At 47.3% G+C, this 25532-nt stretch overlaps 1 protein-coding gene across 1 annotated transcript in view; it reads right to left on the bottom strand.

Annotated features, from left to right (window-relative positions):
* Ent3 (equilibrative nucleoside transporter 3) overlaps positions 1-25532 on the bottom strand; it is a 454360-nt gene that overhangs the window by 81003 nt on the left and 347825 nt on the right. The gene's annotated exons all lie outside the window — the stretch shown is intronic.

The following is a 25532-nucleotide window of genomic DNA, read 5'->3' as shown; positions in this document are numbered from 1 at the left end:
CAGCTACACAGATTGAGCAGACTTTCTGCAGAAAGGGTGTACCAATTGGGCGCTGGGAGGTGACAGGGGGTGACAGAAAGTCTGTCACCTGTCTTCAGATATTCTGCATCCCGGGTGACTCGGGGTATGCAGAATTTCTGCAGCAAGTCTGCAATGATTTTTGTAAGGGTAGTTTGTAAACACGCAGCCGACATCGTCAACAGATCCTTTCGTATTACTACGCGAGAAGACACTGGATGTCATACCATAGCGTGGTTCCCGGCGCACGTGAACGATGTAACTAACCAAGCGGGTTGCAACCCTAACGAGCGGGCCAACTGCCTGGCGCGTGAATTCACGAACCGCGCCCGAGCTAACGGTCCGGCTCTCCCGCCGGATTGCCCCTTCAAAGATAATCTTACGACCTTTCACGAAATTACGTCACATAACAGACACAGCAGGAGGAAATTCCCTCCCCCCAGCCCGAAACTGAACAGGGCTCAGGCTGTTACTTCCACGCTTTTACAGACAAGATCCTACCTCACCCCGAGAGCGCTTAATTGGATAGACCCCAACTTTCCGCAATCGTGCTCCAAATGCGGTCACGCGTGCTGCTCCTTCGACCACATGCTCTGGCTGTGCCAGTACAACGCAGGCTCCGACTTTCATAGCAAGTCCAAGTGGGACGCCTTGGTGAAGAGCTCGGATTTCACAAACCAACTACAGGCCGTCCAGAGGGCCCGCGACGTCGCGGAGAGTCACCACCTCCCTGTCCCGTCGTGGGCGGAGCCACCAACTTGATCGGGGAGCCTTTGCTTCCCCCCAGTCGAGTTCCTCAGGACACTCTAATAAACTTCTTGCCACTGTCAGTATACTGTAGTAATGAGCGACTTCCATGCAAAAGTGAGGAAAACGCAGGCTGGTGAACAAGCAATTGGCAACTACGGCGTCGATTCTAGGAAAGTTAGAGGAGAGATGCTGGTAGAATGCGCAGAAAAGAATAATCTTCGAATAATGAACATCTTTTTTCAGGAAGCGTAGCAACAGAAAGTGGACCTGGAAAAGCCCTAATGGTGGAACAAGAAATGAAATTGATTTTATTCTTTCTGCTGATACCAGCATAGTGCAGGATGTAGAAGTGATAGGAAGGGTAAAGTACAGTGATCATAGGTTAGTTAGGGCTAGGATTCACCTCAATTTGAAAAGAAAAATGAGTAAGATTGGTTAAGAAGAAACAGGTTACCCTATAGGCAGTAAGGGTAAAAGCAGACAAATTCAGGCTCGTATATGAAAACAAATATGCAGCCTGGGAACAGAGAGATGATGACGACATAGAGGTAATGAATGAAACCCTAACTAGGCTGGCTTCTGAGGCAACAATAGAGGTGGGAGGCAAGGCACCAGGAATACCAGTAGGCAAGCTCTCCCAAGTAACAAAGGACCTAATAGAGTAACGACAAAGAATGAAAGTGTCCAACTCAAGAGATAAGATAGAATTCCCGCAACTGATAAAACTTATCAACAAGGCGAAAATAAGTGATATTCGAAACTATAACGTGAGAAAGAGTGAAGAAGCCGTAAAAAGTTGACGCAGCCTGAAATCAGTCAACCTCCGCTGTTTGGACTTCGCTCCTCGAAGAGGCAGAATGTGTGTCGAGTGAGCTCCTGATCTACACTTTGCGATTTGGTGAATGCAGTTTAAATCATGAATCAGGAACTTCAAAGAGGTTCTCTCGGTACTTCTCTCGCATTTACCTCTAAATGGGGAATGAACCTTTTCTCAGCAGGTGACCCCTACCTTTATCTTTCGAGGAGCAACTGCTGAAATTACTTCCTGCTTTGTCACTGACATTCCGTAAAAGCGTGACAGTAGTGTGTTTCTTTTTATTTTAGGGCGGGACACAAAAGATAAGGTTGCTGCCACCCCTATGACTTCTTTCTTTTTACACGCCCTTAATTCCCAACGCGTGACTCTCCTTCCCGTTGTGAATTCCCTACGCTGCCACGCAGTGTCGGTTCACGTGGCGCTCGCGACAGACGCAGAAGCACGTGTCTTACGAGGCCCGGATTTCCCATCGGAAAAGATCCGCCCCATGTAATTGCGGCGGCGGCACGTTCTCTTGACGGCCCATATAGCTCCGTCCCCATGGCAACAGGCCGCGATCATCTCCCGAATCCCTCAATCTCTAGAAAAAGAAAGCGTAACGACGAAAAGAACGGAGGCCTTAGCGGAACTGCGGCGTTTAAGCGCGCGCCCGTTTCCGCCTCGACGTTGTTTTTCCTCGACATCCGGCAGTCAGCGTCGCTTTCCCCACATCCCCGCCACCACCGCCTTCGCCGGGCGCCCACGGAGACACTCCCGAGCACGCCAATCAGTCGGAAACGCCATAAAGCGGGAAGGCGGGTTCGATAGGAATCAGGGTGTCCCGATCACTTAAGTCAATAGACTGCGCAGCGCCCATCGCGCTGGTAACCGTACACAAAGGTAAAAAAAGCAAATACGCGCTTCTGACGAAGGGGATGCTGGAAACGCCGAAGACGGAAGGTGGTGCGGGCCAGCCATGTGAGACATCCTGCCGGCTCTCGCCGGTTTGCCCTCTCGACGTGTTGTGTTCAATCCCTAAGCACGCGTACGCTTTTCACGCCGGGGGCGCTGTCTGCCTTAGTCCACCGTAGAAAGCAGCAGTAGCGGCAGTTTCCAGATTGTGTTTGTGCACCGAATGGTTACGTGCTCACTGCTCGTTCTCTGGTTCCTTGGTCGCTCCTTCTTTTCCTTCACCTCATCGCGGGCCCCGAGACGCCAGTGGTGAGTCAACGTCGAGACGAAGACAGGCGACGAACCACGCAGCAGCAACGTTCTCCTCTCGGCGTCGTTCTGCTTTCTCTCCCTCCTTCGTCCCCTCGTCTCCCGCCTTTGACGTGGGAGCGTATACGCGGCATTCTTCCGTGCTTCATCACTGAGACACGAAACCCATCGCACTCTTGTACCGTGAACGGGGACCGTGTATGTTTCGGGGACGCAGTCCCCGCGTCGTGTAAACTGCTTCCAGCTCTCGGAGCAGAAACAATGTTGTTACTGTCGTTTTAGAGCGCAGCTCTTTGGCGTCCGTTCCTGGGTTTCGCGTCGTCGTCGGCGTTGTCGTCGGCCTCGTAACCAGCTCCGCCCCCCTTTCATCCCCCCAGCGCTAGCAGCGACCGACTGATACCGCTGGATGCCGCTGACGCCGCTAGAGAGTCAAGATAACGTGACTGCATAGAACACCGTCGCCGCCATGCAGAAAGAGGAGGAAAGTGTACCCCCCCCTGTTCTTGTGTGGCGGATAGGGTGCTCTTCAGTTGCCGACGCGCCGGTTATTTCACGTAGGCCCCGGCACGTCGACGAATACGTGACCACCTTCCCACGGCTAGACCTGGTTCTTAGCGCTGCGGAAGCGAGGGTATCATATTGTTTGTGTCGGCATCGGCGGCGTTGTCCCTGAAACCAACTCCGCAGCTGGGGTTGACTCACTATCGGCGTCAGCGGCATCAGTCAGTCGCTGCTATCTCTTCCCTCCTACCTTTATCGTGTTGTCCGCTTGCTGCGCGCGCTTCTGCCCCCATCGTTTGCCGCTGGGTGTACACGCCGCCCCCCTCCCCCCTCTTCCTGCGAGTCTCCGGTTGTCAAAGCGCCGGCTCGAACTTAATTCCTTTCTTCGCTCCTCCTCCAATGCAACCCCTGTGCGGTGGCAATCAGAGTGCCAGATCGGTGGCGGCGGATCTGTATATGTGCACCGCCCGAGCCGAAATTGCCGCTGCCGTTCGCCCTGTGCGGTGGCAATCAGAGTGCCAGATCGGTGGCGGCGGATCTGTATATGTGCACCGCCCGAGCCGAAATTGCCGCTGCCGTTCGCCCTGTGCGGTGGCAATCAGAGAGCCAGATCGGTGGCGGCGGATCTGTATATGTGCACCGCCCGAGCCGAAATTGCCGCTGCCGTTCGCCACTGCGAAATTATCTGCCAGTTCTTTCTGAGCCATGAGCGAGACGACCGATGGAAGTCCTCCGTCTGCTGCTGCTGCTGCTGCTGCTAAACGAGCTGCCAGAGCAGAGGCCCAGCGCCGTCGCCGTCAGAATCCAGAGGTGCGTGCCGCCGAAGCAGAAGCTTACCGTCGCCGCCGTCGAGATGATCCAGGAGTACGGGAAATATAAAAAAAAAATTCTGTGATAGCGCATACATGTGTTGCTCGATTTCTTTGCCTCAATCTATCGAAAAGGTGAAACAGCTTATTTGCTGCGCTCAAATTTCGCATTAGGAAGTAACGTAATCGTCGGTACTTTTTCATTCTCATTTGTCTCGCTGTTCTTGTTCTTGCTTCTATCTCGCCTGCGCTGTATCGTTCTCTCTTTCCGTGCAGCTCGTTATTAATGCGAAGCGTTCTTGTCGAATCTAGACCCGTTTTTCTCTGCCAGGTATCTGACCATTTTCGTGGCCCGATCCCGAAGGCAGTGCAGTCTAACACAATGTGTCAAACACTGACCTCAAACTCCATTTGGAGCAGACAGCTAACATCAAATGTCCAGATAGCGCTCTATGTAACCTTCAGAACCAGTAGAGCACCAATTAAACAATATGCAATCACTTATCCTTTGACATATCCGCCCTGACATTCTAGGCATAACCCACCTGGGTTCTTACAGAAGTGCGCATTGACGTCAGCAATGACGTACATTGGGCTTGCACCATTGTAACCAGTGAATGCACATGTGAAACAAGCAGTGATGTCAGCAGTCAAAACATGGTCGAAGCCACGAAAAATTAAGCGATGGACATTGAGTAAATATGTCGAGTGATGTGCATACGTATAATTGCATATACTCTAACATTGTGAAAATTTAAAAGTTGTACCCCATCATCGCTAACCATGGAATCTCCTATAAACAGCTCATATTAACAACGTGCGGTGTACGTACCCCTGTTGCACAATTGTAGCAGCGTTAAGCTATGGATACCATATCTTATCACGGGTGTCGAACAAAAACTTAGCTGCGGAATTATAAAAATCGTGGTGTTTCAAGATATTGTTGCGGGAAGGATAAGTGTATTTACAAATGGCCTTTAATAGCTGGGCCAACATGCGTAGAAAAGCCATCGCCAAAATCTTCCTCATCGTCTCCAAGGCCACCACCCATGACCCTTTCAAACAATACAGACTGTGACATTACCCACGACAAAAGAAGCGCCTTATTGGTGCGGCTCACTGGTTCCGGAAAGGTGAGGCAACTGACGTGGATGATGCCAGAAGCAGGTGAAGGTGCAGTGGCGTCGAGTGAAGACAGTTCGTATGGGACAGGGCTTCCGTGCAGTGTATTCGGTAAGGGCCGGAGTGAGGCGAGATGAGCTACGAACGACCAACATGCCGAGATGGAGACCAAGCTAGAACAAGGGCACCTGGTTCGTAGTCCCCATCTGATGGAGCTGGTCGTAACGGCACTTCTGGCGTGTCTGTGAAGCGAAGGGACGAAGGCGGGCAATGCGGCTCGGGCTGCCGGGGCTACGGCATCAACGAGTCTACACCTGCTGGCAAGTCGACTGCGGCGGAAAGCAGTCTCTCGAAAGGCAAGGTCGGCTGGCGGCCGAATATAGAAAGTCGAGTTCCCAGCTGTGTCGTCGCGCGAGGAATTATAAGCAACCTTGACAAATGTCAGAGCAGTGTCCCATTCTCAATAGAAGGAAATATACATTCAGCATGTCAGCTATTGTCTGGTTCAGCCATTCGGTAAGATAGTTAGTTCCAGGCTGGTAGGCTGTGGTAAGCAGACTTGTACATGTTACAGAAAAACGTAACCGATTACAATTACGATTACTTCAAAAAAATTATTGATTACAGCTACCAATTGCCGCCCCACGAAGGCAATTGCGTAATTACTAAGAAGTTGCCGATTACTTTTCCGTTTCTTTCCTTCGAGTTTTAACTAATATTGCACGAATACCGTAAATATATAGAACAAACTGGCCTGGCTATTCCCGTGCGTCGTTGCAACCCTTCCGATGTTGTTTAACTTCACTGAACAATTGTTTTCCAAAATTTTTATCGCTCACTTTCCCTCTTTTTCTTCTAAAGACATTAGCAGCGACACTGAGAACTCGCTCAATCTGTGCGCTATAGAAGGAATGGCGGTATGCAGCGTATCAACACTTTACGCACGATATCGTGATTGCAAAATGCTGCAATGCTCGCGTCTGGATTGTCGTTAAGCGTAGTGTTTCATTGTTGTTGGAGCGAGGAGAAGACGCTCCCGGTAGGGAAAAGTTGAAAAAATCTTCCCCGCGTGATTTGCTGGCAACAGCTTCTAAAATGTCTATCGGTGTGAAGTCATGGCGACGCAGACTAAATTCGTCGGGCAACATATGGTGAACCTCTTACCAGCCCCCTTCAGTTATTCGTCATTTATAATTAAGCCGCATAATTGTAACGGACGCCGAAAGAAGTTAAAGTTCCTCGAAAAAGTGGCTAAATCTGTAGAGAGAGAGAGAGAGAGAAAGAGAGAGATGGGATGAAAAAAGGCAGGTTGGTTAAGCAGGCTGGGTCCACTTTCCTACACTACACGTGGGGAGGGGGATGGAAGAGTGAAAGAAACAGAGAAGACGTGAGTCTTGATCTCACATGCACTAAGCCAGGTAGGTGCAACATGTCTACAGTCGGGCACTCAAGCCTGCCGCCTTTAGGTACTGAAGAAGCTGTCGAATGGCTTTCTGGGCTGATGAACTGTGAGGCCAAGCTCCCAAGACCTTTGCTTCAGTAAATGACCTATCGTCCAGTCTATTCAAGACGCACTGGAGAGTCTGGCGTTGATTATCGAAGCGAGAACAGTGGCACAGATAATGAATGATGGTTCCTTCACGCTTGCACTTAGCGCACATTGGTCAGTTCGCCATTCCAATATGATAGTTGTAAGATTTAGTGAATGCTACTCCTACCCGTTGCGCTACGTCGTGAAAGGTTTGTTGGTAATTTCAGTTTCAATGATGGATCGCTGCTCTATAATCGACGGTTACAGTTCTGCAGATCATGCCAGTAACTCAAATGATGGTACGCGCGAGATCGCGATGCTCTTTAGCAGCGTTTACTCTCAATAAAGGCATAAGTGTCGGTGCTCCAGCCTGGGCACGTCGGGCAGCGTCATCGACGAGGTGATTACTAACGATGTCACAATGTCCCGGCAGCCTATGAAAGATTGTGTCATGTCCTCGTTCAGAAACGCAATGGCAAATTTGCTTGATTTGGGACACCAGCTGGTCGTAATTACCACGTCGTAAACCTTGCACGTTGTGGAAGGCTACTTTCGAATCAGAAAGTATTGCCCATTTGCTAGATCTGTAATGTAATTAAATCTAACTAAATCTACAATTAAATCTGCAATGTAACTAAAATTATAGCGACTTATCATTCAGCCCTCAAGATACTGCGAGTTACAATAGAAAAATAAGTGCATGTGAGTGGCGTATCATGCAGACAGACAGAAACATGTACATTGAACGGCCAAGAGCTTGTCTATATATATTAGAGAAATTATTGCTTGCGCTAAGCAAAGATTAGTAGCAACTCTTGCCATCCATGAATGCCGCTTGAACGTGCCTCCACGAGAGGTGCGCAAAACTCAAAACATGCGTTTCCACGAGGCTGTCAGGTTGGGCGACCTTCACGGGTGTCCTGCTGTAACACCTGCCAAATTCAAGTGCTGAAAACAGCGTCTCCTGTTACAACTTGTAGCGTCAATAAAGCGAAAAATTAAAATTCAATTATGGGGCTTTACGTGCCGAAACCACCATCTGATTATGAGGCACGCCGTAGCGGGGAACTCCGGAAATTTGGACCACCTGGGGTTCAAATAAAGTGACTGGTTACCAGTAAGTGGTTACTTAAAAATGGTATTGAATTACAGTGACGGTTACAAAGTCAAAAAATTAATCGTTAAATTATAAAATTGCCAAGAAAACTATTTGATTATAAGAATAATTATTTAGATGTAATTCGTTATGTGAAAGCTTCTGCTAATAGTAAGCTTGTGTCTAGCAGCACGTGTTCAAAGTAAGTCGTCAAAGACTTTGGCAAGTGAGTACCGTCCGTGATCCGGGAGAAGTTGAGAAGGAGCACCGTGGTATTCCATAATGTCGTGAAGCGAGAAGTCAGTGACGTCGGAAGCGCAACTGGTGGGGAGGGCTCTTGTAATGGCCTGTTGTAGAAGGACACCAATCCACTTATTTCCGTCATTTGATAGAGGAAATGGTCTGAGATCAACACCAAAGCAAAAAGAAAAGGGGGGCGGGTGGAGGTCGGCCGGTGTGTCCCACCAAAGCTTACCGAGCTGCGTCATGATTCCACTGGGTACGTGCCGCTCTTCAATGAGCCTCTCGCCAACTTGGGTAACTGAGTAAGTGGCATTGGGTGTGGGGCTGACGAGGGCACAATTCTCAGCGTTCGCCGGCACCGGCCCTCCACGCATCTCTGAATCCACGCGTAGATTTCTCGGCAGTCCCACTAGATAGCGCAGCGTGTTCAGACAGAAGCACAAGAGAGGAGCCCGTTTGCCGCATGACGCGTTTCTCCGCGTTCGCACGCACCGGCGCGCCTTGCATTTCAAAGGTCACGCGCAAGTTTCGCGGCGGCGGCGGCGGCGCTAGATGGCGCTGAGTGTTCTCAGCGAAGCGAGAAGTAGGAGTTCCGCTGTAGTACACGCTGTTATGACTGCAGTAGACGACATGCTGTTTGTCATGCGCAAGAGTCGAATGCGAGAACTGCGCTGTGAAGATAATCGGTGGACAGTTCCCACACGATGCTGGGACTGCTTGAAGTAGTAAAGGCAAGGCGCAGCAGACCAGGACTCAAGAAGAAGAACACAAACGACAGGACCGGCGCCACTCACAACTAAGTTTATTTTCGCAACAAGCTTGCCTTATGTAGGTTATTCACGCCGAGTCGCGCACAAAACTTTAGAAGTAAAAAAACAGCAATCTATCGACCACTCAGTACGTTCTAGTAGCCTCTTAGAAAAGCGTTATTACTCCCAAATATTCGCCACCTCCTAATATGTTTTGCACGTTTGCTTCCTCTAACCGATATTCTTTCCGCCTTTCTTTCCATCTTAGCCTTCCCCTATTGTAGGGTGGCAAACTAATGCTTCTCATCCGGTTAACCTCCATGCCGTTCCCATCTCTTTCCGCTCTCTCTCATATCAATGAAAACACGATTTTTTTTTACATTTATGTATAACAGTCTAGCTTCCTGATGTAGCAGTGCAAAGAACGGACATAGACAGGACCGCGTAAGCACTGTGTTGACCCTCGTCCGTGGATCGGCATGTTTACGCCGAGGGGCCATTCCTGAGCGTGCAAGGCCGAGCAACCCAGCAACTTACGAAAAGTGTGTACACAACCAGCATCGTCAATCTTCGTCGCTCGTACACGAGGTTCACAGTTTCAGAAGCGCAGAGCGTAGCTGTTCGACGGTGCCGACCTCATTCGGGCCTTGTTTCTTTGGCGGCGACGGCGATATCGGAGCACAAGACGAGGGTTAGGGGGAAAGAAATGCCAGACACGCTTGCATCGCCCGCAAGCTGTAAGCGGCGGAGATTGTTCGTTCGCTTTCCGCCTTCCTTTCCCACCGGTAACCCTGGCTGATTTCCCAATGGGTTCACCGAGATCTTAGCTCTTCGTGTTTCATTAAGCCTTTTCAGTATTATTATTTTATTTTCGATCTCTCTCTCTCTCTGCTACTGTTCTCGCCCCCAATAGCCTCTACAACCTTTCCCTCCAAAACTATGCAACGATGTGAAAGCCGCCAGATGCTTTTGGATACTGCTATTAAAATATGAGCCAGTATGGCTGCGTCACTGGAAATACGCAAATCACACGGCATGAAACTAAATCGCTTCGTGCCGTGCGATCGTCGTGTTCATCAGCAAACGCCGAACAAAAAAAGAGGAAATATTGTATTTTTCTCTTCCTGCTAGTACGCTACGCAAAGGCCGCCTGGGTATCGCATTTTCTGGCAGTGCGCTAAAAAACAGTTCCCCGGTCACGATAAATGGGTTCAACTAGAAGCCTACACATCTTCTGCGTGAACATCTTGGTTTTGTCAACATTTATGCTGTGTAAACTCTTCTGTTGCGCGAACATTTATGCATATTGCAGTACTGAGACTTAGTACGTGAATGTTCGTTCATGTGTTTATTAGTCAAGTTTTGTGATTGCTGACAACTTTCCGACGATAACTATCATGTAAGAGAGGAGCAGTAGCCGGCGCCACACGCAGGCACCAACCTCTCCTTACATATATTTAATTTAAAGAAAAGCCTACATGATACACGAAGAAGCTGTTTCGTGTAACCATAGTGTGGATAGCAAACAATGTCGTTGAAGCCAATGAGTGAGCTAATATTTTGTGCCATATTACGTCGGCATTTCTGTTCCTTTTTTCTTCTTTTTTGTGGCTAAATAAACTTGCTCTTACAGGAATCTCCACGATCTTTATGATACTGTTTACCTGTTCTCGTACTCCGTCAAACACTGTCTTTTCTTTCATTGAATTCTAGAGTATTAGATGTCAAAACCACGATTTGATTATGAGGTACGCCATACTGGAGAACTCCGGATTAATCTTGACCGCCAGAGGCCACTGATGCAGGGGACACTGGTGGCTATCTTTGCTTCACTATCACTGTGTTGCATAACGTTTCGAAACTCAGAGCCCCTAAAAAAACTTATAGCAAACTAAGGACGCAATCCGCAACCATTTACGGACGCTCCACAGAGCTCCACATCCACCCTGTGCATTCAAGAAACTAACTCGCGATAAGACTAGCCCAAACTGCATTGCGTTACAACTATGCCACCTCCTACACAATTGCTTGGTTATTTAAGACGAACACCCGCTTCCCCGATTTGTGTCCTGCATGGTGAGACAGGTGATGTGGATGTACCCGCGCTTAGGTAGAGAAAAAAAGACGTTACTTCACAGCCTACAAAAGAAGTTTCTTCCCGATGCAAGCTTCCAAGCCGTAGGGAGGGCCCGGTCAGGAAAACAGTTGTACGCCTGTTCGTTGCGTTCCTTCGAGACAGCGGGACAAACCCGCCTGCTGCAACACTATACCATTACACCATCTTTTGAGATGCTCGGTCGGTGAACGTTTGGTGACCCACATGTGTTTATACCGAACTTTACAGCTATCTCTCACATAACTTTATTCATAGAAGAGCGGCATACCTGTCTTCTTCGGATACATTTACCTACGATCGACAGACGCTCAATCCTGTCCGCTCGTTTCTTCAAATGTTTTCTCGCCTTTTACACCGCAGGAATTACGAACCAACAAGCTCAGTAACAAGTAATGATGTGCCCTGTTTAACGTCCCAAATTAACTGGCGGGCTATCGAGAGACTTAGTGGGGGTTCCGGCTCAAGTTCCACCCCGCGGGTTTCTCTGACGAGTCCGAAAAACACGGCACATCAGTGATATAATGCTATTATCATTCTCAGCCTACTTCAGCCAATTGGTGTCTACCTATTTAGCCTCTTTACGCTGCTCTTCAATTAAAAAAACCTTTAATATTTTTCCGGTACTGGGCGGAATCATGCCTATGTCACGCGGTTTCGTCAAGTACAGCAGCCCGAAGCATTAACGCTGCGCCACGAAGGCCTGGAAGCAGCGAGATTCTAAGCGCTAGCGCTCACCAGCGCCCCACCGCTGCCATACCGAAGGCTGCGCAAAGAGGTGCGGAACTTGGCGAGCGCGCCGCTAGATGGCGCAGCGGGAAGCGGATGAGGTCCGCTTCCCAGCGGTCGATTTAGGCACCACTGGCCTACTTGAAGCCCTTCGGTTCAGCGATAGCAGGGGAAAAGTAAACATGCCCGCAACAGAGATTAGTAAGAGGTGATTGGAAGATAGGCGGAAGCAGGGAAACGACAAAAAACGGAGACGTACGAAAGCACAGTTCGCAATAGGGGATCAGAAAATTTGGTTGTGGGAGTTCATAGTGTTTCTTTTTTCTTTAACCTAGGTAGGACATTAGGCAGCATAATAGCAAGGGCCTGGTGGCGCAACCCACCACCCCGTTCCATAGGGGACGCTCATAACATCCGTCCATCCATAAGGGAGCCCGGCTGCAGTGCACGGCTCATGCATGACGCTTTTTCTGTCGAGGCATTGTTGCTGCATTGCTTGAACACTGATTGCGTTAATGTCGACAGTCATCGTGGGATTGCTTCCAGCGGGATTTGTTTTGCATTCCGTCCCCGCCGGCATGCGGCCACCGCGACGGTAATCGATCCCGTGACCTCGTACTCCACAGCAGAAGATCACAGCCACTAAGCCACCGCGCGGCGGTTCTTAACAGATGCATATTAAATGCGTACTGTATAGACGCACGAACGCCTTCCCCACTTGAATCAAGATGGCGCCACCACTGTCACGCCCTGCTCCGTCCACTAGCGGCCTTGTGCGGAGCCACAAAATCTGTGGCTAGAAGCGCGTATTTTACTGCCGGCTGCAGAGTGAGGAGTTAAAACTCTGAAGGAAAAGCAGCGTCGTTCGTTGTAATTACGTTGTTGGGCTCCTTACCAAAGCACAAAGTTTGTGCCTGCTTAAAACCTGTGACCCTTTGCTGCATGGCAGTGGCTATGTAGTCTAAAGAAATAAGCTCACCCAGAAGTGCTCGATGGCAAACGTACAGGGAAACGATCTATTTGTTGCATATGTATTACTTTGCGTCGCGAAAATGACATCGGTATGAGCCGCACAATTAAGTAAAGGTTATAGCTGAGCACTATTCTCGCGACTCTTGGTTGCGTTTCTACACCATTACGCGGGTGACGTCACCTCTATGTAATTACATATTGTAAACAACTATTTTCATTTTAAACATTTGAAGCAATTGAAGAAACGCCACAGAGTGTTGTGACCGCATTGGTGGCGTGGTTCATTCATGACGACGAGTAGCTTGCCTGTTTCAATTTGCCTTCCCGTACTGACCGTCAATACTGGTAACCTCACCGGAGTTGTGCACGCTTGAGAATGGGCGCAACTGCTTACAAATACTCACCGAGGATAAAATGTATTTTCATCGCAGTGATAAAGGTGACTACAGCACCAGCGCATTGAAAAGCGTGCCACTTTTTCATCTCAACATTGCTTCGTTCCACTGCAACAGGCAATGAAATTCATGCTATTATCCACGAGATCTCAAGTATATAGTTGTATTCCTACACAGCTGCGATGATGGCACCCAAGAGTGTTCGCGTGCTGGCGTGCTCCAAGCCCTACGTTCAAGCTACGGCATAACGATTTCTGAAAGGAATTTTGCTGCTGTCTTCGTGGTTATTCCTGGTGCCATTGAATAGATTGAGACGTGCTCTGCCAAGCCGGTTGATACGAACAATGCACGCAGGTGGCGCACGAAACGCCGCCAAAAGGCAAAACATGCACGCAGTGCAGGCGTCTCCATCGCAAAGCGGTCCCGGAACCCAGGTCAAGGAAGTTTTTACGTTGATGCCTTCACATTACGAAGAAAGAAACGAGTCACGTGTACCGTGCGCCTAGCAAATGGCACATTGCTTAACATGACATTTGGAGAATTACTAAGGAATAAGTTTGTGCATGGCGTATCAACCCGAGTTGCCTTAAAATTATTAACCGATCGGCAATTGCGGGTTCAGACTTTCAGCAAATTCGCATGTCGTCGACACAGTTGTCATGCGCGTGCCTTTATTTATGTGTCCGAAAATCATTACTCTTTACGCCACCGTACGGCCTCTCCGGGACCGTCATTTTCAAGCACAGTGCTCCCTTTTGGATAGGCGCCCTCGTTACCAAATACGGCTGCCCCCATGCCGCAGCCCTGCAATGGTTCTATTGGACAAGTAAGCCAAAAAATAATTATCACCCTTAAGTATTAGTAAATGAGGTGTAGAAAAGATAATTAGTTTCGACAATACGTGGAATCTAGCATTTTTAATCAGAATTCACACTTGACAAAACGAATAGAGAACACAGAAAATGCAAGGAGGTTTTCCTTCGTTGCCGGAGACGGGCTCAAGCAATTGGCTCGTTTACACCACGACTGAAATGAAATTCTCGAAGACGAAGCTTCTAATCAATCCAGTGACGTGTTTGCAGCTCCAAACCTCGACGACTGGCGTAAGCAGCGCAATATTGCAAAGAGCACCTGACGAAGAGCTTGGAAAAAAATGATAAAATAGGCTAGGCTTTCAACCACGGTGATATTTTTTTTATGTATAAATTCTACGACACCACAGAGCCATACCCAAATATACGCATGAGCTGTAATTTAATACGAAGAAGTCATTTACCCAATGAAACATTTTGATCGCTTTGAAAGCTCAGCGGTAAAAAAGTACGAAAGTGATAAAAACAAAACGTAACACAATCTACAGCGAGAACAGGACCGTCCATCGTCTATAGAACTTCCTCGCTTAGTATGATTCTCTATATGTATATTCGCTTTTGAAAAAGAAATCTTTCAACTGCCTACGATACACAGACACGCAAACAACGAACAGGAACTGCTGTAATCAGCAGCCTCGTCGTACCACAAGAGAACCACTGGCTGCGTCATCTTTGTTGCTGCATTCACATAACTGTACCACTAAACGCGTTCAAAAGTTTATGTGCACTAAACGATCCACAAAAAGGAATAAAATATAAAAAGAAAAAAGGATAAAACGAAGAGACAGGGTGTATAACACGACACCTACATGTGCTGCGCCAGGGAAGACAACGAGAGGCGAATTTCGTGCCCCACGAGCCATGGCACTTGGACAGCCTCTGCAGGCTTACCGCTGGTTCCGCTGATGTCGACGAGTGCTTTCACGCAAACGAGAAATAGTATCCGCGGCAGCGAAAAAGCTTTTTTGCCCGAGCTCTTCCTAGTGCTCTGGCTTGCCCCAGATGGCTTCGCGTAGCCCCCTGGCGGCACTCCAGGAGGGGACAGGCCTTGCGCTTTGTTCGCCGACTCACCCGCAATATTGTATAGGCACTGGAGGTACACGAGCCTGATTACTTTTGCTAGCATCAAGCATCCTTTCTCGCTAATAGCTATATGTATGTATATATATATATATATATATATATATATATATATATATATATATATATATATATATATATATATATATATATATATACGTGTGTGTGCGTGTGTGTGTAAGCTGGAAGACCCGTAGAATAATGCTACTGGTGGGGCCGAAGGTACACCACAATAGGCAAGTAAGCACTCCCTCTGGGGAAGCCAGCGTAGAAACGCGTGCGACCGATACACACCGAAAAAAAGCAAGAATTATAAGAAGGGTGAATATCCGCTTATGAATTCGGTATCGCTAATTAAGAAAAACATGTTTGCAATAGACTGCTTCGGAAGCATGCGACAATCATGAGCGTGTTTAGTTTCTCGTAATAATGTGCGCGACATCAATTATCGTAAACAGCAGCTCAGGATCTCTAGCCACGCAATTGATTTTCACGACGTAATATCCTCGTGACATCCTGGTTTCGGCTTTGCAAAGTATCAAAACCAGTGAAATACACAGCAGTATCAGGAACGCCATGCCTTACAGGTAAAACCGTTTCTTTCACGTGAACATCGCATTTAGGAAGTTGCGAATTAAGTATTTTGAGTGCCATATTCCAAGCTCAACACTCGGGTGCAAGGACAAAAACGCCACAGAAACACTAAAATACAACAAGAGCAGGTGAAGAAGAATATCTAACGTTACAAAAGAACAACAATACGAGCATCATAAAGAACAGGAATAGAAATGAAAAGAACAAAGAACATGGATATTTTTTGACAATAATGTTAAGTGAAGATTTATATAATTCTTTGCGAACTTTGTGTACGCGAATGACGTTGTGCTTTCTTTTTTGTTACGGACATAATGAGGACAACTGCCATGTCAGAGAAAAGTAGTAGCCGGCGTCATATACAGGCACCAACCTCACCCTAAATACAGTTTTAAGGCGAAGCCTCATTCTTGGCACTTTGAGGTAGGTAGGCTCTTGTGTCGCCTCGTTTTGAGTAACACAATGCGTGGCTGATGTGGGAAGCGAACCTTTGCGATCTAGCACAGTAGCCGGGTGCTCTAACCATGAGGCCGCGACGGCACTTTTTTTTCCTACACGGTGTTTATTGCAACGAATCAAATAACGTATGTACAGAAATTATTTACAATATTATAAGCACCAGGTGGCCGTAGCCAATGACAGGTCAACGAACAGTACATGCAAAGATAACGTTACACAAAGCCACACCTTTCATCACAACAAAAACTTGAAAGGAGGAGTGAAACACCTTATCAAAAGTGTATAACAATCCGGTTGACGTTCATTTGGATCGTAAATGTCCTTTAAGTGCGTAATCATTTGATAGAAATGCGTTCTTGAGGAATTAATTGTTTTCGCATGACAAATTTTATTCACCACAGTCGCACTTCTGTCTCGCTTCCTAGTTTATTTTGTGTGTGTGTGTTTTTCGACGTTTTGTCCACCAGAATTGTCGAAGATGTCGGACGACTCGCCAAGATACCTTCTCTACCGGAGGCGGGGTAGGGGGGATAATAAACCATCCAGCAGCCGTGAAGATATGTATATATGCCGATGCGTGCGTATAAGCCTCCAGCAACCGGAATCGCTGCCTCGCACGAGTAGCCCAGGAAGCAGTAAGTGCCATTCAGGGCCACTTGACAACGCTTCAATTGTTACTATCAGCAGAGAAGTCATCATACATACTATTTCCTGGAATTAGAAGAAAATCTACACGCTTGAAGATGAATTTGAACGGGTACCAGATTCGACAAATCACCAACGTCTGATTTCTTAGCATTACCTTGGACCCCAAGCTACTTTGGCCCCGCACTGTTGACCACGTTATGGCGTCGTTGTCACAAAGGGTTCATGTGCTCAAGCGAGTCGCTGGCACGCGCTGGGGCAACCACCCGATGTCGATGCTATGGCTACATACAGCCTTAGTTACAAGCCGGATCCTATACCATCTACCTCTGATGTCACCCTCATCATCATCATCATCATCATCATCATCATCATCATCATCATCATCATCATCATCAGCCTGGTTGCGCCCACTGCAGGGCAAAGGCCTCTCCCATGACCCCGGTCATGTACTAATTGTGGCCATGCCGTGCCTGCAAACTTCTTAATCTCATCCGCCCACCTAACTTTCTGCCGCCCCCTGCTACGCTTCCCTTCCCTTGGGATCCAGTCCGTAACCCTTAATGACCATCGGTTATCTTCCCTCCTCATTACATGTCCTGCCCATGCCCATTTCTTTTTCTTGATTTCAACTAAGATGTCATTAACTCGCGTTTGTTCCCTCACCCAATCTGCTCTTTTCTTATCCCTTAACGTTACACCTATTATTCTTCTTTCCATAGCTAGTTGTGTCGTCCTCAATTTGAGTAGAACCCTTTTCGTAAGCCTCCAGGTTTCTGCCCCGTAGGTGAGTACTGGTAAGACACAGCTATTATATACTTTTCTCTTGAGGGATAATGGCAACCTGCTGTTCATGATTTGGGAATGCCTGCCAAACGCACCCGAGCCCATTCTTATTCTTCTGATTATTTCCGTCTCATGATCCGGATCCGCCGTCACTACCTGCCCTAAGTAGATGTATTCCCTTACGACTTCCAGTGCCTCGCTGCCTATTGTAAATTGCTGTTCTCTCCCGAATCTGTTAAGCATTACTTTAGTTTTCTGCAGATTAATTTTTAGACCCACTCTTCTGCTTTGCCTCTCCAGGTCAGTGAGCATGCATTGCAATTGGTCCCCTGAGTTACTAAGCAAGGCAATATCATCAGCGAATCGCAAGTTACTAAGGTATTCTCCATTAACTTTTATCCCCAATTCTTCCCAATTCAGGTCTCTGAATACCTCCTGTAAACACGCTGTGAATAGCATTGGAGATATCGTATCTCCCTGCCTGACGCCTTTCTTTATTGGGATTTTGTTGCTTGCTTTATGGAGGACTACGGTGGCTGTGGAGCCGCTATAGATATCTTCCAGTATTTTTACATATGGCTCACCTACACCCTGATTCCGTAATGCCTCCATGACTGCTGAGGTTTCGACTGAATCAAACGCTTTCTCGTAATCAATGAAAGCTATATATAAGGGTTGGTTATATTCTGCACATTTCTCTATCACTTGATTGATAGTGTGAATATGGTCTATTGTTGAGTAGCCTTTACGGAATCCTGCCTGGTCCTTTGGTTGACAGAAGTCTAAGGTGTTCCTGATTCTATTTGCAATTACCTTAGTAAATACTTTGTAGGCAACGGACAGTAAGCTGATCGGTCTATAATTTTTCAAGTCTTTGGCGTCCCCTTTCTTATGGATTAGGATTATGTTAGCGTTCTTCCATGATTCCGGTACGGTCGAGGCCATGAGGCATTGCGTATACAGGGTGGCCAGTTTCTCTAGAACAATCTGTCCACCATCCTTCAACAAATCTGCTGTAACCTGATCCTCCCCAGCTGCCTTCCCCCTTTGCATATCTCCTAAGGCTTTCTTTACTTCTTCCGGCGTTACCTTCGGGATTTCGAATTCCTCTAGACTATATTGTCTTCCATTATCGTCGTGGGTGCCACTGGTACTGTATAAATCTCTATAGAACTCCTCAGCCACTTGAACTATCTCATCCATATTAGTAATGATATTGCCGGCTTTGTCTCTTAACGCATACATCTGATTCTTGCCAATTCCCAGTTTCTTCTTCACTGTTTTTAGGCTTCCTCCGTTCCTGAGGTCACCCTCAAGCGCTTAGAAATCATACACAGAAAGGGTATTCGGCTGTGCTTGGGAGTCCCTTAGCCGACAACGAACAAATAAGTGCTCTGAGAAGCTGAGTCGCGCCCCTTGCGACTTCAGGCTTTCCAAACTCTCATGACCCAGCTACTGAGTTTGAGTGAGTCTCTGCCCGGCAAGGCCCTCTTAAGACGTGTAGGTAACAGGCCGCGCTCACATTTTTATGCAGCACTGAACACGTTTTGAGTCTTAGGATTACGCTGCTCGAGACAGCGGGAAAATATAAACCCAACCTGGACATTCGAGCATGTCACATGCAACTTCAGTGTACCACGACTGCAGTCAAAGAGCTGCTATCCAGCTGCGGAAGCCAAGTCACTAGTTCTGGAACATTTGGGCGTGACTTACCCTAATTACCTCCAAGAATACGCAGATAGCTCTGTCAAAGTAGACGAAGACCACTGCGCAGCTGCATTCTATATTCCATCTCTTATATATGCGTGGTCTGACTATCGGGACTGTATAGCTTCGTCGACAGTTGTGGAAGGCGTGGCAATAGCTGCTGCTCTGCGCAAACTAAAGACAATGCGTCCACAGAATGTAGTCCTCCTTAAGGACTCAATCGCCGCGTTGAAGCAACTCTACCGTGGCCTACCGTCCATCAAGTTCCCGCGCAAATCGCTAGCCCTCGTGAAAGGACTCGGCAACAAGGCTTCACAGTAAACTTTCTGCGGATTCCCTCCCACACTGGCATTGCTGGCAACGAAAAAGCTGATGCTCTTGCAAACGCAGCGCTCCATCATCCTCTCAAAGTCAAGGGCCCAAACAGTAACCAAGTTAAGAAATCTGACATTCGCGATCACTTTGCGTCACTTTGAGTTCCCCCAAATATGTCATGCGTAACCAAGAAATTTCGTCGAGAGGAAGCTTCACTTCTATGTCGAATAAGGACAGAATCTGCTAGTACACCAGCATGAATATTTAAGACGGGGCGCATTAATTCTTCGAACTGTACGACATGCGACGAGACCGGAGACATTGAACACTTTCTGTGGTCGTGCCCTAAATTTCGAGACGGAAAGGACGCTCTCCTGAAACATCTGCAACAAAAGGACTTTCCGCATGCATGCCTACAACACCTTGTGTTCCCTGAAGGACCAGTTATAGTCCGCAGAGAAACTTCACGTCTGCTTGTCGCATTCTTAAGGGAAACTGGTCTGATGAACATGTAGTGTTTCACGACAGTGGTTCTAAAGAGGTGCTCTGGCGGAGCAATTGCCGGTCTTGATCGCAGGCTAAGCCCGCCTGTTTCTACGACGCACCACCATTACCACATCGTTCTGCATTTATTTTTTATTTCGGTCTTGCACACCAATTTCCATAGGCTATGCAGCCTATCAGTACAAACATATCGAATGACGCGTCATCACATGGAACAAGATATCGGATACTGTAAGAATTTAGATAAAACATTTCTGCAAATTTTTATGGAGGACATCTCAGAACAAAATAGCATTTTTACATTCAGTAAACCAGTGTTCAATAGTTTCAAGCACGTTACAAAAGCGACAGTTAATTGACGAAAGGAAATGTTCTTTTTCCGAGGCCATGTTCTAATTGGTAAGGTTTCAGTGTGCAATTTAAAAAAAAGGTTTTGTAGAAGGAGGAACTGGCATTTTGTGCACTCCTGCAAGTACATCATGTCCTGGTAATCTGATATATATTCATCAATAAAACGGCGGCGGGAACAAACAACCGATATTAAATCACTGTAATAATTTTTTCACGACAAAGTGAGCAAATAATCTTTAGAAAAACGAACAGTCAGAAAAACAATATAATTATAAAGCTCACGCATCAACTCCCATAAACAAACTCTAGAAAGAAAACTCGAAGACACCGCAAATTTCGGTAGAACATGAACCAGGTTAACCTGCAAGAGGGCTCGCAATATAGGATAAGAGTTATCCCGGAAAAAAAAAAGATAAACCGCGAGACTAAATATCACACACGCTAATGTTCTAACCCTAAGCAGCACTCACTGGCCGAAAAATGTTATCGCGCCTGATGAGTTCAAAACTGGAAGACCATATAAAAGTTGAAAAATTCTGTGGAAACATTAAAATGTAAAGCTTTGCGCAGTTATGAACCTTAAAGACGTAGAAATCTTTGGTTGCTAGAACATGTTTAAGACTTCTGCTCTTCCAAATCTTGATAGACGGTGAGGGACCAAGGTATTTGTGTAGCGCTGGAAGGTTGTAACGCGCTCTATCTCTAGTAGTGTGCACTTAACTTGTAGGCCTGCAATGGAACTTGTAGGTAATTAGGTGACACAGGAGGCGATTCAATGCCAGCATAATGTGATGGTGTAATGGGCCCAAGTTCCAAACCATAACCCGGAGCTCTTAGAGTTATTCATTTGCGCACCGGACACAATACCAAACTCCCCTATTATAGAAAATATTTTATCGATGCTGACCTTGTCCTTGTAGAAGAATGCGATATCATCAGTGCATGCTAAACGTTCACCTCATTACTCAGAATATTAAATTCACGAACATTGATGCAGTTCAAAGTGCTCAGAGTCGTTCCACGTAAAGAACCAAGAGGAGCGCGGACATACCTGTTTCACGGAAGAACAAATGTGGACGCGATTTGAGAGGATACAATTGAAAGCAAAACGAGTTGTACAATGACTATAAGAAAGCAGAGCGCCATTAAGCATAAAAAGGACTTCCGGACCCCACCAAATAATTTTGCGATGTCAATCTGAAGCATTGCAAGTTGCTCATAAGAAGTCGAACAGTACTCAAGAACCGTACAAGCGACGTGTGTATTTAGTTTGTACGGAACGGCCTTTTATACAGAATGTTTGATGAGGACCAATAAGAATCGAAATCGCTACCCGCGAACAATTTGACAAAATTTTTGAAAAGATTTTGTAGTGAACGTTTGACAATAAATCAGTCTCTAACCCTCTCACAGAACGTACACTTTCTTTGACATTACGTTTAGGTATTAACACTGTGTGCGATTTAGGGAAAGACTGAGGTAAATCCTCTAATTCCAAACTCATTAAAAAGATCTTCAGTAGAACAGGCGTAAGAATGGACTTACAGGCTTTTCTTTAATTCACCTGAAATAACATCAGGACCAGGAGTTTTTTGCATGGGTAACTGATCCATGGCAGCGTTTACCGCCTGTTCAGTAAAGGGACCGCTGATGACTGAATGGTCTTCGTCAGTTGATGGAGTTGTAGACGCAAAGTATTGTAGAAGCTTGGTTTTCTGGTCCCCAGAAACACCACTGAAGCGCACCGAATGCCCCGTTTGAATAAAAGTCGGCATAACTTTCGCAGAAGAGTAGCAATGTTCGTCAATCAAAGCCTAGCGGGTCGGCTTCTCAGAAAGCAAGGCACGGTTATGTGACCGAACACGGGCGCCTCTATACACGCTGCGTCAAACTTCTGCAAGTGGAATTCCACGTTTGCAATGTCGTCAGCGTACGTTCCAGGCGCTTCCCATTCAAGCTCGTAAAAGCTATAAAGACTTTCCAGAAATTCCTTCTAGTAAATATAACCGACATTTGGTTCTGTCACTCGCTGATGGAGTCAGTGCCGCCGATATCCCATCCCACACCTACTGACAGTTTGCGGCATACAATTTCTTTTACTCATCCCTGGAGAGCGACCACTGTGTCTTCGCTGCCACAAAGTGGGTCACATTCGCAGACTGTATAGTAACGTATGCCGACAAGCTACGACATCGGACGCGACTTTCAGTTGACGCACTGCAGGGGCACATCATGGATGTCACAGAGGTGCTAGATACAATGGGGCGTCTGCCAGCCGACAACGAAGAACCCTCCTCCACCCACCCCCCCCCCGGTCGGCGTAGAAGTTAGCGGGACAGCGTCTACCGGGGAGACCACAACGGCACAGCCAGAACCAAAGTAAGAGGCAACAAAGGAGAGTGAGAAGAGAGAAGCTGTTGAAGCACTTAGCAGCGAGCATGCCAAAGACATTCCAGTCGCACGAACCACCACTACTCAGCTGCGGAACCGGTGCCCTACCCCAACGAATGACACTCTCCACAACAACGGTTTGCTGAAGCGTGGTGCCTCGACAACCCCTGTGTCGCGTGAGGAGAACAACACGCCAAATGGTTGCATGCGACCGCGTGGCCGACCTGCACCCAAGCATACGGAGAGGCAACCGCGGTCAAGGTCTAGGAGGCTTGGTGTTCATGAAGGAGAGGAATCTCCTACGCCCTCCACATCTGGTCTAAAAGAGCAACAACAGGAAACGCTATGTAGTCATCATGGCGCTCTCGCAGCAACTTTTTTTTGCAAACCTTAGTGTCCGATAGCTCCGGTCCTGACAGAAACAGTTGCAGCTACGCCGACTGATATTCAGAAAACGGCTCGGCTTTATCGCCATTCAGGTGAAGAAGGATCGAAAGTGATGAAGACACTACAAGGGCATTAAATCCCCTTTTGAACGAGCAGAATGCTTGTGTGTCGCATGCTTAGAACGACAGAAAGCTGAGCTAGTTGGTAAGGATTCGTTATGCAAAAAAGAAGTGAGGCGTGCAGACAGGATAGGTGTCGCATGCGTTCGGTTTTCGGCAGATTGCTTTTTGTTTTTCCGGAAGACCCTTCCCTATACCACCTTCACTGACAATGTAGACACTGAGGGGCGGCTGTTATGTGGCTATTTTTTGTTGCGCAGTGTACCATAAGGTATTATTAATGATTATGCATTTAAGCATTCCGCAAAACGAAATGGCTTATTTGAAACTCTAGCTCCTTATTGGATTGTGACCATACTGTTGTTCTCTTAGGAAACCACAACTGCGTATTGTATTGTATTGTATTCATTGTATACCACTCATAGAGACAAAAGTCGTGAGTGCTGTTTGACATCACTGAAAATACGGGGCTCATTGATATAAGAGTATTGGGGCAAACATCTCGTTCATATACGCACATACAAGAAAGTTCCCATTCTCGGCTCGATCGCATATATGTTTCGTCATCGTAAGAGCGCATACGCTCCTAGCAACGGTCAGGGACCCCAAGGACGGAGGTTGGCGAGGCACATCGGGCCAAAGGAAACGTCGATGCAGGCGCACGTTCGTTATCCTTCAATACGTCGTGCCATGTCTGTGGCCTTCCTACCGGACGGTCTCGGCATATGGCGCTAGCAAAACGTGCCAAAAGCATACTGACTACATATCGCTGTCTCTACGCCACGTAAGCTGGCTATGAGAGTAATGCTCGGCGCATTTCTTGGCTACCAAGGAAACCCCATTGTGTGAAGGAACATGATAGATCTTATGTTACCTGCGCTGTTGGCGGCGTACGAAATTCCGCTTACATGTGGAAAGGTCTACATCGCACAGATTGGTCGTTGTATCAATGATCAATCATGGGAACATGGACTGCCTATCAAGAATAATGCCATGTCGCAGCAAGGAAGAAATGCTTTGTTTTAATAGAAAGACTGCGATAATTTCTTTCTTTGTTTTCATTGCATGCTTTTCAAGGTTACACGATATGTCTGATATATTCTGCACGGCGCGGTCTGCGCACCTCCATTGTGTGTGCACATATATAAATGCATGTGGCCTCCAATAGAGTTCGGCTGCGAGTTAGCGCCCCTCCCTCGTCTGTCTCCCTGTCGCGTCTAAATTTTGCGCTTATTATTCCACGCGCGAATAAAGCATCTAGCCCTGCAACATACTCTATTAAAGCAGCATATTTTAGTTGCACATTCCAACTGCTGCGCCGTCTCCAATCCTGCGCTGTTTCCCAATTAGTTCCGAAGAGCCTGCCGCTCTCTTACTTTAACCTAACCTGTCATCGCAGATTTCTCTTGTGGCAGTTGTGGCATCGTCAGTTAGCCTCTCGTTTTTACTACAGACACGCGTACACTGTTCGCCTCGTTTCTTCTTTATTTGCCGGTGAACGTTTTCAGCGGATTATCACTGCTATCCTGCGAATGACACTCAACGCAAGGCAAACGTACTGTATCTGAAAATTCATTGTTTTCGTCGATTCGATGGCGAAAGAGTCGTGTTTAATCGGACCACACACGCGACGCGAATCGCGCCGTCAATGGTGGAATGTGCGCGAGCACCGGTGAATAATCTGGAATGCACACGGTGAAACACGCGCAAAATAGATCGCGCACTTCGCCCGCGAGATCAGATTCGACGAGTGATTACCGCGCTCGCTGCAGTCGTGCAAAATCTGAATTGAGCGACGGGGTTTCACGCGCCGAAACCACGATCTGATCATGAGGCACGCCGTAGTGGGGGAGTGCGGAAATTTGGGCCGCTTGGGGTTCTTTAACGTGCACCTAACTCTAGAAACACCGGTGTTTTTCGCCTGCATCAACATGCTGCCGCCGTGGCCGGGATTCGATCCCGTGACCTCGTTGCTAGCAGCCCAACACCATAGCTACTAAGCAACCACGGCGGGTGGCCGCAATAGTTGTGACTTGCGTGTTCCAATATACGTCATGGCAAAAAAAGCACAGCTTCGGAAACAATAAAACAGCAGTGCATTCATTTCCAGTCAATTGCAGAGACACATTTTAACCTTTGATACACGAACGAACTAAAGTCTCTTGAAGTGACCCTTTCTATCAATTTCATTTATTCACTTAATTACTTTTTGAACAATACAAGGCTTTGCCCGCGGTTCAGGACGAAAGGAGGCGATTAACCTCCTGACGGGCTCCT

The sequence above is a fragment of the Dermacentor variabilis genome, chromosome 8 (genome assembly GCF_050947875.1).
Source record: "Dermacentor variabilis isolate Ectoservices chromosome 8, ASM5094787v1, whole genome shotgun sequence".
Lineage (NCBI taxonomy): Eukaryota > Metazoa > Arthropoda > Arachnida > Ixodida > Ixodidae > Dermacentor > Dermacentor variabilis.
Note: the sequence above shows the minus strand (reverse complement) of the source record. Positions and strands in the feature narration are given on the sequence as shown.